This window comes from Salmo salar, chromosome ssa23, assembly GCF_905237065.1.
Source record: "Salmo salar chromosome ssa23, Ssal_v3.1, whole genome shotgun sequence".
NCBI classification, from domain to species: Eukaryota; Metazoa; Chordata; class Actinopteri; order Salmoniformes; family Salmonidae; genus Salmo; species Salmo salar.
The window spans coordinates 40,037,659-40,055,210 of NC_059464.1; the positions used below are offsets into that span (position 1 = coordinate 40,037,659).

Sequence of the window (17,552 nt, forward strand, 5' to 3'; positions counted from 1 at the left end):
TGTCTGTCTCTGTGTGTGTTACTGTCTCTGTCTCTGTGTGTGTTACTGTGTCTGTCTCTGTGTGTGTTACTGTCTCTGTCTCTGTGTGTGTTACTGTCTCTGTCTCTGTGTGTGTTACTGTCTCTGTCTCTGTGTGTGTTACTGTGTTACTGTGTCTGTCTCTGTGTGTGTTACTGTCTCTGTCTCTGTGTGTGTTACTGTCTCTGTCTCTGTGTGTGTTACTGTCTCTGTCTCTGTGTGTGTTACTGTGTTACTGTGTCTGTCTCTGTGTGTGTTACTGTCTCTGTCTCTGTGTGTGTTACTGTCTCTGTCTCTGTGTGTGTTACTGTCTCTGTCTCTGTGTGTGTTACTGTCTCTGTCTCTGTGTGTGTTACTGTCTCTGTCTCTGTGTGTGTTACTGTGTCTGTCTCTGTGTGTGTTACTGTCTCTGTCTCTGTGTGTGTTACTGTCTCTGTCTCTGTGTGTGTTACTGTGTCTGTCTCTGTGTGTGTTACTGTGTCTGTCTCTGTGTGTGTTACTGTCTCTGTCTCTGTGTGTGTTACTGTCTCTGTCTCTGTGTGTGTTACTGTCTCTGTCTCTGTGTGTGTTACTGTCTCTGTCTCTGTGTGTGTTACTGTGTCTGTCTCTGTGTGTGTTACTGTCTCTGTCTCTGTGTGTGTTACTGTCTCTGTCTCTGTGTGTGTTACTGTCTCTGTCTCTGTGTGTGTTACTGTCTCTGTCTCTGTGTGTGTTACTGTCTCTGTCTCTGTGTGTGACTGTCTCTGTCTCTGTGTGTGACTGTGTCTGTCTCTGTGTGTGTGTGTGTGTGTGTGTGTGTGTGTGTGTGTGTGTGTGTGTGTGTGTGTGTGTGACTGTGTGTGTGTGACTGTGTCTGTCTCTGTGTGTGTGACTGTGTCTGTCTCTGTGTGTGACTGTGTCTGTGTGACTGTGTCTGTCTCTGTGTGTGACTGTGTCTGTCTCTGTGTGTGTGCGTGTGACTGTGTCTGTCTCTGTGCGTGTGACTGTGTCTGTCTCTGTGCGTGTGACTGTGTCTGTCTCTGTGTGTGTGACTGTGTCTGTCTCTGTGTGTGTGCGTGTGACTGTGTCTGTCTGTGTGTGTGTGTGTGTGTGTGTGTGTGTGTGTGTGTGTGTGTGTGTGTGTGTGTGTGTGTGTGTGTGTGTGACTGCGTCTGTCTCTGTGTGTGACTGCGTCTGTCTCTGTGTGTGTGACTGTGTCTGTCTGTGTGTGTGTGTGTGTGTGTGACTGTGTCTGTCTCTGTGTGTGTGACTGTGTGTGTGACTGTCTCTGTGTGTGTGTGTGACTGTGTCTGTGTGTGACTGTGTCTGTCTCTGTGTGTGACAGCTATTCTTGTCCTGTCAGGTTTGCTGTAGGGCTTCTGTGCAGTGGTGACTGTGTGTGGCCGGGTGACCTATATTTTGTCCTGCCACACTTCCTGTAGAGAGGAGGGGATTGACAGAGAGGGGTGGAGAGTACATATTCATGGTGTAAGTGCTAAAGTCAGAGTTTGTCCTTGGTGGTTGAGGCCTGTGGATTTAGGCTGGTTTAAACTGTAATAACCCAGGGTTTGTCCTTGGTGGTTGAGGCCTGTGGATTTAGGCTGGTTTAAACTGTAATAACCCAGGTTTTGTCCTTGGTGGTTGAGGCCTGTGGATTTAGGCTGGTTTAAACTGTAATAACCCAGGGTTTGTCCTTGGTGGTTGAGGCCTGTGGATTTAGGCTGGTTTAAACTGTAATAACCCAGGGTTTGTCCTTGGTGGTTGAGGCCTGTGGATTTAGGCTGGTTTAAACTGTAATAACCCAGGGTTTGTCCTTGGTGGTTGAGGCCTGTGGATTTAGGCTGGTTTAAACTGTAATAACCCAGGGTTTGTCCTTGGTGGTTGAGGCCTGGTCTGGTTTAAACTGTAAACAGATGAAAGAACTGTGTGTTGCATCAGACAGGAAGACTCTTCTAAAGCACTGGTTTCTCTGGTTGATGTGTGTGCGCGCGTGTGTGTGCGTCCAGCCAGCCAGCCCCACACCATGGGCTCTCCCTCTCTTAATGGGATTACAGGGCCTCTGTCCAGTGCATGCTGAGAGAGAGGAGAAGAGCGGACAGAACATGACAAAAGAGTGGTGGAGACTGGAAAGGATGGGAGGAAAAAGGAGGTGAGACACAGTTGAAAGTCAGTGGTGGAGATGGGCGAGGGGTAGATAGAGGTCAGGAAAGAGCAGGAAGGAAGGAGAGTGATGTTTAGAGCTGTGGTCACCAACTGTTTCTGAGTCAAAATGTAAGCCGAGATCTACCGCTCAGATTTATTTGTAAACATGACTTAAAAAATGTAAGCCTGTGCAACATTAACCTATTAAAAACAGTACTGTAGCATTGAGGTTTGTGCAGTAGGCTAAAGGCTCAATACATTATCACTGCATACTGGCTGTGCTTCAATTTACCTGCCAATGTTGTTCTTCTCAGACCATTTAGAAATGATATTTTATTAATTATAAATTATTTCACACTGGTAATAGATACTTTGTTGTATTGTGAGACACAGCTGAGTGAGCATAATCACTAGCTTTTTTTTGGGGGGGGGGACTGATGGCCTGCATCTGATGGTCTGCATCTGATGGTCAGTCTGAGGGGAGGGACACTGATGGTCAGTCTGAGGGGAGGGACACTGATGGTCAGTCTGAGGGGAGGGACACTGATGGCCTGCATCTGATGGTCAGTCTGAGGGGAGAGAGGGACACTGATGGCCTGCATCTGATGGTCTGCATCTGATGGTCAGTCTGAGGGGAGAGAGGGACACTGATGGCCTGCATCTGATGGTCTGCATCTGATGGTCAGTCTGAGGGGAGGGAGGGACACTGATGGCCTGCATCTGATGGTCAGTCTGAGGGGAGGGAGGGACACTGATGGCCTGCATCTGATGGTCAGTCTGAGGGGAGGGAGGGACACTGATGGTCTGCATCTGATGGTCAGTCTGAGGGGAGGGAGGGACACTGATGGCCTGCATCTGATGGTCAGTCTGAGGGGAGGGAGGGACACTGATGGTCTGCATCTGATGGTCAGTCTGAGGGGAGGGAGGGACACTGATGGCCTGCATCTGATGGTCAGTCTGAGGGGAGGGAGGGACACTGATGGCCTGCATCTGATGGTCAGTCTGAGGGGAGGGGAGGGAGATCCTCTCTAATCTTTACAGGAATGTGGTTCTGAATATAAACAGGCACACCTTCATCTTTGGCATTTCTGTCTTTTCAGTAGATGTTATAACCATGTGTTGCTACCACTGTATCATCAAGGGTATAATCTAAGTGAGTTTCAGAGATTGTCAGAATATGAATGTCATCTGTTACTAGCATATTATTGATTTCATGAACCTTGTTTCTTAAACTATATATGTTAACGTGGGCTATTTTTAGCACTTTTCTGGGATTATTGATTGTTTTTATTGCTTTACTGGGAAGCTTATCAGTGGTAGACATGCTCATGTTGTTAGTGCAGGGTGAGCTGCACACAGTGAACTTCCTACTATGATACACTACCTCAGTGCTAACAGTATCACTCTGGTTTATAGGCACATGCTTGCTGCCTACAATAGCTGTGGGATCAGCAGAGGCATTCATGGCAGTAAGAGGGACATAAATTAGGTTACCCCCCCCCCCACACACACACACACACACACACAGATCCACTGTCATATGATAGAGAATTTTTCTTTATCATAAAATATGAGACGAGAGGAGAAAAGAGGCGGGGGAGAAGAGAGTAGATGCCATTCTGTGTTCCAGGCTGTTGTCATGTCAACCCTGTAGGTATGCCAGGGCATCCCTGTACGCCTTGTCAGTGTGACAGAAAGGATGAGCGAGAGCAGGAAGATTAAACAGAAGAGTGAGGTTCTGATTACTCACAGGATATCACTGTCCATGGATACGTCCCAAATGGCTCCCTATTCCCCCATAGAGACCTGGTCAAAAGTAGTGCACTATGTAGGGAATAAGGTGCCATTTTTGGACATTGTCCATATGGTTCAATCATATGTCCCACAACACCCACTGGTTTTTGTAATGCACCAGCAGCATGTCTCATGGCCCTTACATCTCCTCTGTTTCCTGCTGTCATCCACACACACACAGAGACACAGAGAGACACAGTAGCCTACAGTGGTGGAAAAAGTACTCAGTTCTCATACTTGAGTAAAAGTAAAGATTCCTTAATAGAAAATGACTCAAGTGAAAGTCACCCAGTAAAATACTACTTGAGTAAAAGTCTAAAAGTATTTGGTTTTAAATATACTTAAGTATCAAAAGTAAATGTAGTTGCTAAAATATACTTAAGTATCAAAATAAAGTACAAATAATAAAAAAATCCTTATGTTAAGCAAACCAGATGGCACAATTTTTCTTGTTTTTATTTATTTACGGATAGCCAGGGTCACACTCCAACACTCAGACATAATTTAAAAACAAAGCCTTTGTGTTTAATGGGTCCGCCAGAACAAAGGCGTTTGGGATGACCAGGGATGTTCTCTTGATAAGTGATAATTGAACAATTTTTTTTGTCCTGCTACGCATTCAAAATGTAACGAGTACTTTTGGGTGTCATTGAAACTGTAGAAGTAAAAGTAGTCAAAAATATAAATAAGTGAAGTACAAATATCCCAAAAACTACTTAAGTAGTACTTTAAAGTATGTTTACTTAAGTACTTTACACCACTGGTAGCCTATATGCACACAGGACTGTGTGTGCATATAGAGGAAGATAGAGGAAGCAGGGGAGGCCGGGGGTCAGGGGAGGCAGGGATAGGCCATATGTGCTGTCCATCCCTTCTAAGTGGGAGTGTAGTGTGATGTGGGCTCTTCTGAGGCGAGAGCTCTTTTAAAGCTGCAATATGTACCTTTTTTGGGCGACCCGCCCAAATTCACATAGAAATGACATATCAATAACTCCCATTCTCATTGAAAACAAGTCTAAGAAGTGGTATATCTGTTTGATGTCCGCTATTTCCCTGACCCTAACCCTTTTACTTTCAGTAGGGAAACACTGTCTAGGTTCTACTCTTACACAACAGGGTCTCTCTAGGGAAACACTGTCTAGGTTCTGTTCTCACACAACAGGGTCTCTCTAGGTAAACACACTGTCTAGGTTCTGTTCTCACACAACAGGGTCTCTCTAGGGAAACACTGTCTAGGTTCTGTTCTCACACAACAGGGTCTCTCTAGGGAAACACTGTCTAGGTTCTGTTCTCACACAACAGGGTCTCTCTAGGTAAACACACTGTCTAGGTTCTGTTCTCACACAACAGGGTCTCTCTAGGTAAACACACTGTCTAGGTTCTGCTCTTACACAACAGGGTCTCTCTAGGGAAACACTGTCTAGGTTCTGTTCTCACACAACAGGGTCTCTCTAGGGAAACACTGTCTAGGTTCTGTTCTCACACAACAGGGTCTCTCTAGGTAAACACACTGTCTAGGTTCTGTTCTTACACAACAGGGTCTCTCTAGGGAAACACTGTCTAGGTTCTGTTCTCACACAACAGGGTCTCTCTAGGGAAACACACTGTCTAGGTTCTGTTCTTACACAACAGGGTCTCTCTAGGGAAACACTGTCTAGGTTCTGCTCTTACACAACAGGGTCTCTCTTGGAAACACACTGTCTAGGTTCTGTTCTCACACAACAGGGTCTGGGAAACACACTGTCTAGGTTCTGTTCTCACACAACAGGGTCTCTCTAGGGAAACACTGTCTAGGTTCTGTTCTCACACAACAGGGTCTCTCTGGGAAACACACTGTCTAGGTTCTGTTCTTACACAACAGGGTCTCTCTAGGGAAACACTGTCTAGGTTCTGTTCTCACACAGCAGGGTCTCTCTGGGAAACACACTGTCTAGGTTCTGTTCTCACACAACAGGGTCTCTCTGGGGAAACACACTGTCTAGGTTCTGTTCTCACACAACAGGGTCTCTCTAGGGAAACACTGTCTAGGTTCTGTTCTCACACAACAGGGTCTCTCTAGGGAAACACACTGTCTAGGTTCTGCTCTTACACAACAGGGTCTCTCTACGGAAACACACTGTCTAGGTTCTGCTCTTACACAACAGGGTCTCTCTACGGAAACACACTGTCTAGGTTCTGCTCTTACACAACAGGGTCTCTCTAGGGAAACACACTGTCTAGGTTCTGTTCTCACACAACAGGGTCTCTCTAGGGAAACACACTGTCTAGGTTCTGTTCTCACACAACAGGGTCTCTCTAGGGAAACACACTGTCTAGGTTCTGCTCTTACACAACAGGGTCTCTCTAGGGAAACACACTGTCTAGGTTCTGTTCTCACACAACAGGGTCTCTCTAGGGAAACACACTGTCTAGGTTCTGTTCTCACACAACAGGGTCTCTCTAGGGAAACACTGTCTAGGTTCTGTTCTCACACACAAGTACACTCATACACTCGCCCTCTTACATATTTCATTTTAGCTGCTCTCTCCCTGGCCTCATTACCATGGCCTTTTAATATGACCTCTTTATCACATACACTCTGAGGTAAACGCAATAAAAGCTGGTCTCCGTTGGGCTCAGATGAAGACAATAACATCAGGAAAGGAAAAACAGAGGAAGGAGGCTCCACTTTCCCCTTCTCATCCTCTTTCCCCTTCTCATCTCTCACTTTGTATGTGTGAGTGTTTGTGTGCAAGACGATTGTGTGTGTTTTCAAGCACATGTTAGCATTTCTGTATGGTTGTGTTTACGCTGTAGGTCAAGAGGATGTCTGTATAGGATTGGTCGTTGTTTTTTACATTCCTGCTCCGTGTTGTTTGTGTGTGTGTGTGTGTGTGTGGAGGTGCTGACAACCCCACATCCGTTTCCTCTCATTGAGGAACACTGGGTCAGGGACTTGGCCTCGTCTCTCTGTTGAGCTCTAACTGCTGGAGTTGAGCATTTCCTTCTAGACAGGCTAAGTCTAGCTACAGGCTACAAACCCCAACCACAAATATGTATTTTCAACGTCTTTTTCAATGTTTTTCTGATGTCTTTTGATCGTACGGTGCTTCAATCTTTCCCCTAGTTTAAATTCCAGCCGGGGCACAAATGTCCCCAAAGCCCCTTACTGTAACATTGTCAGTTTATCATTAGATAGATAATTCACTTCTCTCTGGCATGACCTGACCTCAATGCTGCTTCCTGTCTGGTGCTTAGGCCTGCTGCTTCCTGTCTGGTGCTTAGGCCTGCTGCTTCCTGTCTGATGCTTAGGCCTGCTGCTTCCTGTCTGGTGCTTAGGCCTGCTGCTTCCTGTCTGGTGCTTAGGCCTGCTGCTTCCTGTCTGGTGCTTAGGCCTGCTGCTTCCTGTCTGGTGCTTAGGCCTGCTGCTTCCTGTCTGGTGCTTAGGCCTGCTGCTTCCTGTCTGATGCTTAGGCCTGCTGCTTCCTGTCTGGTGCTTAGGCCTGCTGCTTCCTGTCTGGTGCTTAGGCCTGCTGCTTCCTGTCTGGTGCTTAGGCCTGCTGCTTCCTGTCTGGTGCTTAGGCCTATAGTGTACGTGACACTCTACATGTGGGACTTTGTTTTGCCGGTTGTCGTGCTAATACTATGAAAGTGTAGATGCCAATCACCATATAAGTTCAAAGATGAAAAAGCCTGGAAGGAGGAGAGATGACTAGAAACGATTCGGTTGACCGTTTTATGTGTGAATTAATTGTCAGAGTAGAGGACCTTGTGCATTTCAGGTAAAATAACAACTCAATGTTTATATCACAGGACAAATTAGCTAGCAACAGCAAGCTAGCTAAATAGGACAAATTAGCTAGCAAGTGCAAGCTAACTAGCTAAATTGCTATACATGTTTAATGCTTTTCGACCTGTCCCCAAATTAGTGTCATTGGTTCAGAGTTTGTTTTGATATTTTAACCTGCGTGTCGTAATCGGGTTCGGTGTAGGGGGAAAAAATCACTGTATGCACAATGGCGCACGGGCGCAGCTGGTTTGGGTTCCGTGTTAGTGTGGGTTTTCAGTGAATTTCTGTAAATCAGAAGAAGATGGCACCGATAGACATGGCCGCCTTGTTTCAGGCTCCTAAGCAACTTTGAACAAAAGCATTTCACTACACCTGCAATAACATCTGCAAAATATGTGACCAAGACATGTTGATTTGAATCATGAAACTCATCTGCACAGGGAAATTCTCAGCAACAAAAGATCAATGGCTCCTCGTATGGCTCCTTGTCTCCTCTGCTCATCTCCTTAACTTGTCTCCTTCCCTTCATCACATGAGTTCAAGTCCAGTGCATATCAGGAATACCAGTCGGCATACTAGACAGCATATCAGCCAGTCAACACAGAGATCCTCTGTCTGTCATGTCTCTCTCTGTGCAGCCAGCCCAAACCAGACAGCTAGACATTAATGGCTGCTTCTCTCTTCCCTCCCTGCCATTTCATCTCCTTTCCTCACCTCCTTCCAGTTCCTCATCTCCTTGATCACATGACATCAAATCCAGCACATACAAGCGATCATAGCAGCCCCAGTGGCGGTACGTCAGTAGCTCCACTAGCTTCTCCTTAGGAGGCGAGGACGTGAGGAATCAAGGTAATGCAATTGAGATTCTCCCCTTCTCTCCTCTCGGGAAAAAATAGATTTCAGTAGCATTTGGAACCATTGGGTGGTGCCAGAGCACAGCTCTCTCATGTCCAGCAGCGGTCTAGACTAGAGAAACCCAGGGTTGTTGTTGTTTGAGCCTATAGGACAGGCAATGCAGGGCTCAGTCAAACTGTTCATTCATCCCTAGAAGGATTATTTCTCTCATAGATTGGATTGCATTCTCGCTGGGAATTAACATTAAAACCGACCCAAAGTCAGTAGTCGTTAAACTATTTGAATTACAGAAGTGCCTGAGGGTGATACCAAGATGTACCATAACAGAGCACAACACTCCCAAATAGTGTTACTGAAGGAATGGATATGGGCACGCCCCCTCTAAAAGTATTCCCATTGGTCGTCCAGACGGACCAGCACCAGTGAGTCAATAATGCAATGTGAACCCTGGTTGGAGGCATAAGTAAAATAAAGACGGGCTTGCATAACTGGAGCATCCAATCCGGCCCTGTCCAAGATTCTCTCATGAGGAGTAGACGATAGACAGTGCTTCAACCAACGTGGGTTGAGGTGCAGAGAATCCGACTAGGCCTGAACACATTTTCTGTATTCCTGGAAAGCCTGTGAGGGGAGAGAGAGAGGACTGGGGCTGTTATTATGCACTGCGGTGTTGGAAGCGTTTCTGAAAACCTTCTCTTTCTGCCTGTTAACTTCTCAGCCTCAGAACCCAGCAGCTGTTACTGGGAGGAGGACAGAAAAAGCTGCATTTTCTTCTCTGACTTGGTAGGAAAACCACTAGAAAACAGGGCAAGGCAGAGAGTTCTGGCTGGGTGGGAATGATGATGATGATGATGATGATGATGTCAACAGGGGAAGGGAGCACTGACTGCTTGGTCATTAGCATGAAACCATACAAGCACGTTATGCTGCTCTTATGAAACTCACACCAGGACGCAATGAAAAGGATCAATGGTGCAAGTTGGGGATGAATGTCAAAATAGGAAGGCATGAAGAGAGGGATAGAGAACGGCAGAATGAATGAAGAGATGGAAAGATGAATGGAGGGAGGAGAACAGAGTCAGACGGGAGGGAAGGAGAAAGGAACCAACGAGTGAGGAATGGCAGGATGGATGGAGGGAGGAGAACAGAGTCAGACGGGAGGGAAGGAGAAAGGAACCAACGGGTGAGGAATGGAGGGAGGAGAACAGAGTCAGACGGGAGGGAAGGAAGGAGAAAGGAACCAACGAGTGAGGAATGGCAGGATGGATGGAGGGAGGAGAACAGAGTCAGACGGGAGGGTAGGAGAAAGGAACCAACGAGTGAGGAATGGCAGGATGGATGGAGGGAGGAGAACAGAGTCAGACGGGAGGGAAGGAGAAAGGAACCAACGGGTGAGGAATGGCAGGATGGATGGAGGGAGGAGAACAGAGTCAGACGGGAGGGTAGGAGAAAGGAACCAACGAGTGAGGAATGGCAGGATGGATGGAGGGAGGAGAACAGAGTCAGACGGGAGGGAAGGAGAAAGGAACCAACGGGTGAGGAATGGCAGGATGGATGGAGGGAGGAGAACAGAGTCAGACGGGAGGGAAGGAGAAAGGAACCAACGGGTGAGGAATGGCAGGATGGATGGAGGGAGGAGAACAGAGTCAGACGGGAGGGAAGGAGAAAGGAACCAACGGGTGAGGAATGGCAGGATGGATGGAGGGAGGAGAACAGAGTCAGACGGGAGGGAAGGAGAAAGGAACCAACGGGTGAGGAATGGCAGGATGGATGGAAAAAGGGAGGGTTTTGAGTTCAGAGTTGCGCAATAAAGGACTGGCTAAAGGTTTCTGTGGTCTGCAGTCTCCCACTCCCACTCCCCCCGTGCCAGTATTGCGTAACTCTGCAGTGTGGCTCCAGCAGAGTGATTGATTGATCAGCCGTGTGACTCCAGCAGAGTGATTGATTGATTGATTGATCAGCCGTGTGGCTCCAGCAGAGTGATTGATTGATTGATCAGCCGTGTGCCTCTAGCAGAGTGATTGATTGATCAGCCGTGTGGCTCTAGCAGAGTGATTGATTGATCAGCCATGTGGCTCTAGCAGAGTGATTGATTGATTGATCAGCCGTGTGGCTCTAGCAGAGTGATTGATTGATCAGCCGTGTGGCTCTAGCAGAGTGATTGATTGATTGATTGATCAGCCGTGTGGCTCTAGCAGAGTGATTGATTGATTGATCAGTCGTGTGGCTCCAGCAGAGTGATTGATTGATTGATCAGCCGTGTGGCTCCAGCAGAGTGATTGATTGATTGATTGATCAGCCGTGTGGCTCTAGCAGAGTGATTGATTGATTGATTGATCAGCCGTGTGGCTCTAGCAGAGTGATTGATTGATTGATCAGCCGTGTTGCTCTAGCAGAGTGAGTGATTGATTGATCAGCCGTGTGGCTCTAGCAGAGTGATTGATTGATTGATCAGCCGTGTTGCTCTAGCAGAGTGAGTGATTGATTGATCAGCCGTGTGGCTCTAGCAGAGTGATTGATTGATTGATCAGCCGTGTGGCTCTAGCAGAGTGATTGATTGATCAGGCGTGTTGGTAATAAACCACCCTGGAGCCACTACAACCAGCACTAAGAGGTCTGGTGCAGGAGAGAGAGCACACACACACTGTGCCTATTACACACTGGTCCACAGGAGGTGCCATTTATTACTAGTGTGTACAAACCTTAGTACACACACGTAACTGGTTTTAAATAATTTCACTATTAAAATGGTGTCATGAATTTCTGTTGATGTTTGTTTGAAAAGCATGTATTAATGGTATGAAATGGTATATTTAAAAAAAAAAAAACGTTTTTAACCTGTTGTGTGAGGGAGAGAGGCTGGTGCATTGCTGCAGTTGCGGAGGGGGCAGTGTGTGAGATGGGAGCCAGCAGACCGAGGGAGAGCGAGAGATGCACTAGCCAAGGCAACTTGGTTAAAAACAACATTAGCTAACTTCTAGCAGCCACAATGCTATCATCCCATTTTACAGTACCTGTCTAGACTGGAGTAGCCTAGAGCAGTGTTTCCCAACCCTGGTCCTCCAGTACCCCCAACAATACAACTTTCATTATAGCCCTGGACAAACACACCTCATTCAGCTCATTGAGGGCTTGATGATTAGTTGGCAAGTTGGATCAGGTGTGCTTGGCCAGGGTTACAAAAGATGTGTACTGTTTTGGGTACTCAAGGACCACGGTTAGGAAACATTGGCCTAGAGAAGCTAGTTAGCTATAGCTAGCTAGGCTAATTGAGGCTACATGCTTCGTTTTCTCCCCATTCAGATAAAACAACAGCCTACCTGTTGGCTGCTAATTGAAGCCTACTCCTTCTCACTTCTCTAACATCTTGCATTGCATTAGTGAACTCTCATTCCACTTCCTACAGATTGAGCCTCTTTGATTGGACAACATAAACAACAAGCTACATATGTGAAGGCTACTGGTCTTTTTATGTCATAAAAACTCCATAGAAAAGTTTGTTTTATTAAATTAATGATTTTAAATGTCATGACACATCCTTGTAAGTAACAATGTTACATAGATATTTTAATTTAGAAGAAGCCTTTTCGGGGGGATCACGTGACCCTTGAACGAGATGGCCGCATGAACTAAGAGCTCCGCACAAGTAGTTTCCAATTCCTAATCTTACCTCCACTTCAAGTTTAAACTCCTTTAGCTTTAGTCAAAAAGTCATGACGGCTACAAAAGGCAACATTACAGGTGACATTTTTACCCGGACTCGAGCATTAGCGACGGAAAAAGCCTCCAAGAAGCAGCTAGCTTCAGAAAAAGCTAGCGCCATTAGCCAGGAGCAAGAGGACCCGTCCCCCCCCGAGGCCCAACGAATGCCAACTTCGCACTCTGTAGTAGACATCCTTTCTAAGCTGAGATCCCAACGTAGAGAACTCAACATTAAATTAGATGCCATTAACTCTCAGCTCAGTGCGATAGAGGGCAAGGTGACAATCCTGGAAAATGCTTTGCCTGACAAAAACAACAAGAACCATAAACGCGGGGCGCCTGGACGAGGCAGAGGGGCGAATCCTATCCATGGAAAACTTATTGACAGACGCCATGGAAACAATAGCATATGCTAAGAAGAAAATAGAGCATCTGGAAGAGAAAACAGAGGACCTGGAAAACAGGGGGCGAAGGAATAATTGTGTTCTATTAAATCTGGGCGAAAAAGAAGAGGGAAACATGCCACTGATCTTCTACCTGCAAGACAAACTTCCCGAGTGGCTCCACCTGTCTACCGACAGGCCCACAGAACTCGAGAGAGCTCACCGAGCACTGAGGCCCCCACCAGCAGCCAGACAACCACCGCACCCAATCACCATACGTTTCCTGAGATTCACCGACAAGGAACGAGTCTTACAGGCGGCGAAAATCAACACCATTACAGTGGGAAACGCCAAACTCACTTTACACTAGGACCTGAGAGTTTGACGAGGTGAAGAAATACTCCATTGACCGAGGCACACCAACACCAACTGACTGTTAAATACAGTAGATGTATTGTTTCACTTGCTTTGTTTGCTCTTTTCCATATGATGTCTATCTCTGATAAGATACTCAGGAAAGGGATGAAAATAGCCCATATTAATCAATCAATAACTTGCTAACATCAAATGAAATTAATATATTAGCCATTTCTGAGACTCACTTAGATAATTAGTTTGATACGGTAGTAGCAATACAAAGATATAACATCTATAGAAGAGACAGGAATGCTTATGGGGGAGGTGTTGCTGTATATATTCAGAGCCATATCCCTGTAATGCTTAGAGAAGATCTTATGTCAAGTGTTATTGAAGTGTTGTGGTTGCAGGTTCACTTGGCACATCTAAAGCTTTTTCTTTTGGGGTGTTGCTATAGGCCACCAAGTGCTAACAGACAGGATCTAAATAATATGTGTCAAATGCTTGATAGTGTATGGGATGCGAACAGAGATCTACTTTCTTGGGGACCTGAATATTGACTGGTTTTCATCAAGCTGTCTGGTCAAGAAGAAGCTTCTCACTGTAACGAGTGCCTGTAATCTGGTTCAGGTTATTCATCAACCTACCAGGGTGTTTACAAACACTACAGGAACAAGATCATCCACATGTATCGATCATATTTTTACTAATACTGTAGAACTTTGTTCTAAAGCTGTATCTGTACCCATTGGTTGCAGTAATCATAATATAGTGGCTATATCCAGAAAAGCCTAAATTCTAAAAGCTGGGCCTAAAGTAGTATATAAGAGATCATACAAAAGATTTAGCTGTGACTCTTATATGGATGAAGTTAAAAATATTAGTTGGTCTGATGTGATTAATGAGGAGCATCCAGACGCTGCACTTGATGAATTTATGAAATTGCTTCTTCCAATTACTGATAAACATTAACCTGTTAAAAAACTGACTGTTAGAAGTGTTAAGGCTCCATGGATTGATGAGGAATGGATAAACTGTATGGTTCAAAGAGATGGGGCAAAAGGTGTGGCTAATAAGTCTAGCTACACATCTGACTTACTGCAAATTGAGAAATGTGATTAAACTCAACAAAAAGAAGAAGAAACTGTATTATGAAGCCAAGATCAATTATTCTGTATAAAGCTTTGTAGTACCTTAAATGAAATGATGGGCAGACCGACAAATTCAACTCCATCTTTCATCAAATTAGATGGCTTATTCATCACAAAACAATTAGATTTTAACCAATTATTTTAATGATTGGCAAAGTGTTTAGATTTAGTCAGGAAATGCCAACAACGAACAGTGAGCCATCGTACTCATGCATAATAAAACAAGTAATGAAAGAAAAGCTTTAAGTTAGAATTTTGTAAAGTTAGTGTGGGAGAAGTGGAAAAATAATTATCAATCAATAATGACAAACCTCCTGGCATTGACAACTTAGATGGAAAGCTACTGAGGATGGTAACTGACTTTATAGCCACTCCTATCTGACATATCTTTAATCTGAGCCTAGAGGAAAGTCTTTGTCCTCAGGCCTGGAGGGAAGCCAAAGTCATTCCGCTACCCAAGAGTGGTAAAGCGGCCTATACTGGTTCTAACAGCAGACCGATCAGCTTGCTGCCAGCTCTTAGCAAACGGTTGGATTTTTTTGGGGAGCAAATGCAATGCTATTTCTCTGTAAACAAATTAACAACAGACTTTCAGCATGCTTATAGAGAAGAGCACTCAACATGTACTGCACTGACACAAATGACTGATTGGTTGAAGATATTGATAATAAGAGGATTGTGGGCGCTGTACTGTTAGGTTTCAGTGCAGCCTTTGATATTATTGACCTGTTGTTGAGAACTTATGTGTAATGGCTTTTCAACCTCGGCCATGTTATGAATTCAGAGCTACTGTATCTATCTAATAGAACTCAGAGGGTTTTCTTTAATGGAAGCTTTTCTATTGTAAAACATGTAAAGTGTGGTGTACCGCAGAGCAGCTCTCTAGGCCCTCTACTCTTCTATTTTTATCAATGATCTGTCACTGGCATAAAACAAAGCATGTGTGTCCATGTATGCTGATGATTCTCTGTGGCTCAGTTGGTAGAGCATGGTGTTTGCAACGCCAGCATGGTGTGTGCAATGCCAGGGTTGTGGGTTCAATTCCCACGGGGGGCCAGTACAAAAAAAAAGAAAAATGCATGAAATGAAAATGAAATGTATGTATTCACTACTGTAAGTCGCTCTGGATAAGAGCGTCTGCTAAATGACTAAAATGTAAATGTAAAATGATTCAACCATATACACATCAGCAACCACAGTTGATGAAGTCACTGAAACCCTTATAACAAAGAGTTTTTGGAATGGGTGGTCAGTAATAAACTGAACATCTCTAAAACTAAGAGCATTGCATTTGGTACAAATCATTCCTTAAGTTCTAGACCTCAGCTGAATCTGGTAATGAATGGTGTGGCTGTTGAACAAGTTGAGGAGACTAAATTACTTAGTGTTACCTTAGATTGTTAACTGCCATGGTCAAAACATATAGATTCAATGGTTGTAAAGATGGGGAGAGGTCTCTCCGTAATAAAGAGATGCTCTGCTTTTTTGACACCACACTCCACAATGCAAGTCCTGCAGGCTCTAGTTTTATCTTCTCTTTATTATCATCCAGTCATATGGTCAAGTGCTGCAAAGAAAGACCTAGTTAAGCTGCAGCTGGCCCAGAACAGAGCTGCACATCTTGCTCTTCATTGTGGTCATTGTGCTAATATTAGTACTATGCATGCCAGTCTCTTTTGGTTAAGAGTTGAGGAAAGACTGACACACACTTACCCCACCAGACATGCCACCAGGGGTCTTTTCACAGTCCCCAGGTCCAGAACAAATTCAAGGAAACATACAGTAAGTATTATACAGAGTCGTTAGTGCATGGAACTCCCTTCCATCTTATATAGTGCAAGTGAACAGGAAACCTGGTTTCAAAAAACAAATAAAGCAACTCCTCACAGCACAACGCCTTTCCCCCATGTGATCTACTTGTTGTGTCTATGTACTGACATGTATGTGGAACTGATAGATGCGCACACACACATGTAAATTGTCTTTGGTCTGTAATGTCTTTTTCATTATGTGTCTGACTGCAGTAAGACTAGCTGTCGCCGTTGGCGTTGGCTAATGGGGATCCTAATAAATCTAAATCAAACCCCCACATGATAAAGAAATGCTGACAGTAGAAACCAGACAATCTTTCCCTGAGGTAACACACACACACACGTATCTGATATAGACACAGGAGTGGATTAGCCAGGGTGGTGGGACCTGGGGGTGTGTGGAGTCAACTCAATCACAGGACAGCACTGCCCAAAGTCACCTGTATGTCACTGTAATAATGTCAGCTACAGCTAACTGCCAAAATAAAGGAAACGCCAACATAGTGTCTTTATGGCAGCCCCCGCACCTGTCTGATTCAGAGGGGTTAGGTTAAATACAGAAGACATATTTCAGTTGAATGCATTCAGTTGGACAACTGACTAGGTTTCCCCCTTTCCCTTAATAGGGCGTTGGGTCACCACAAGCCGCCAGAACAGCTTCAGTGTGGCTTGGCATAGATTCTACAAGTGTCTGGAACTCTATTGGAGGGACACTTTCTCAGTCTCCAGAATGTCCCATAATCGTTCAATTGGGTTGAGATCTGGTGACTGAGAAACACATACACCCTTTAAACCCCCATGCTCATTTTAAAACCCTCTTTCAAAGTCACTGAGATCTCCTCTTCTAGCGATGGTAGACAAAATAATGGACAACTGGGCATTTTATACATGACACTAAGCATGATGGGATGTTTTAATGGCTTAATTAACTCAGGAACCACACCTGTGTGGAAGCACCTGCTTTCAGTATACTTTGCATCCTTCATTTACTTTAGTATTTGGTATTTTATTAGGATCCCCATTAGCTGTTTCAAAAGCAGCAGCTACTTTTCCTGGGGTCCACCCAAAACATGAAACATGACATAATACAGAACATTAATAGACAAGAACAGCTCAAGAACAGAACTACATGAAAAGAATGTACTAAAGGCACACGTAGCCTACATATCAATACATACACACAAATGATCTAGGTCACTAAACTATCTAGTGTTTCCTTTATTTGTCCCTTCTATATCAAGGTAATATGATTACTAGGGCTGACCCCAATCAGTTGATGGTTTGGTCAATAGGCCGTTGGTCGACAAAGGTTTTTTTAACTGAGCAGTAGCAAATATAAAGAACACATGATTTTTGTTGTTGTCAGGAGCAGCCCTGATTAGTGATTACTATCGCCTCATTTCACTGAGCACGTGCTCAGTCTGAAGACTGGGCCTAGCCCTTACTCTGCACAAGAGGAGGCTGGTGGGAGGAGCTTTAGGAGGACAGGCTCATTGTAATGGCTGGAATGGAATAAATGGAACAGTATCAAACACATGGAATATATGGAAACCACATGTTTGACTCCATTCCATTAATTCCACTCCAGCCA

General features: G+C 44.9%; 1 protein-coding gene across 1 annotated transcript in view; it reads left to right on the forward strand.

Annotated features, from left to right (window-relative positions):
- The window catches only part of LOC106584590 (MOB kinase activator 2), a 107,695-nt gene that overhangs the window by 28,147 nt on the left and 61,996 nt on the right, over positions 1 to 17,552 (forward strand). The gene's annotated exons all lie outside the window — the stretch shown is intronic.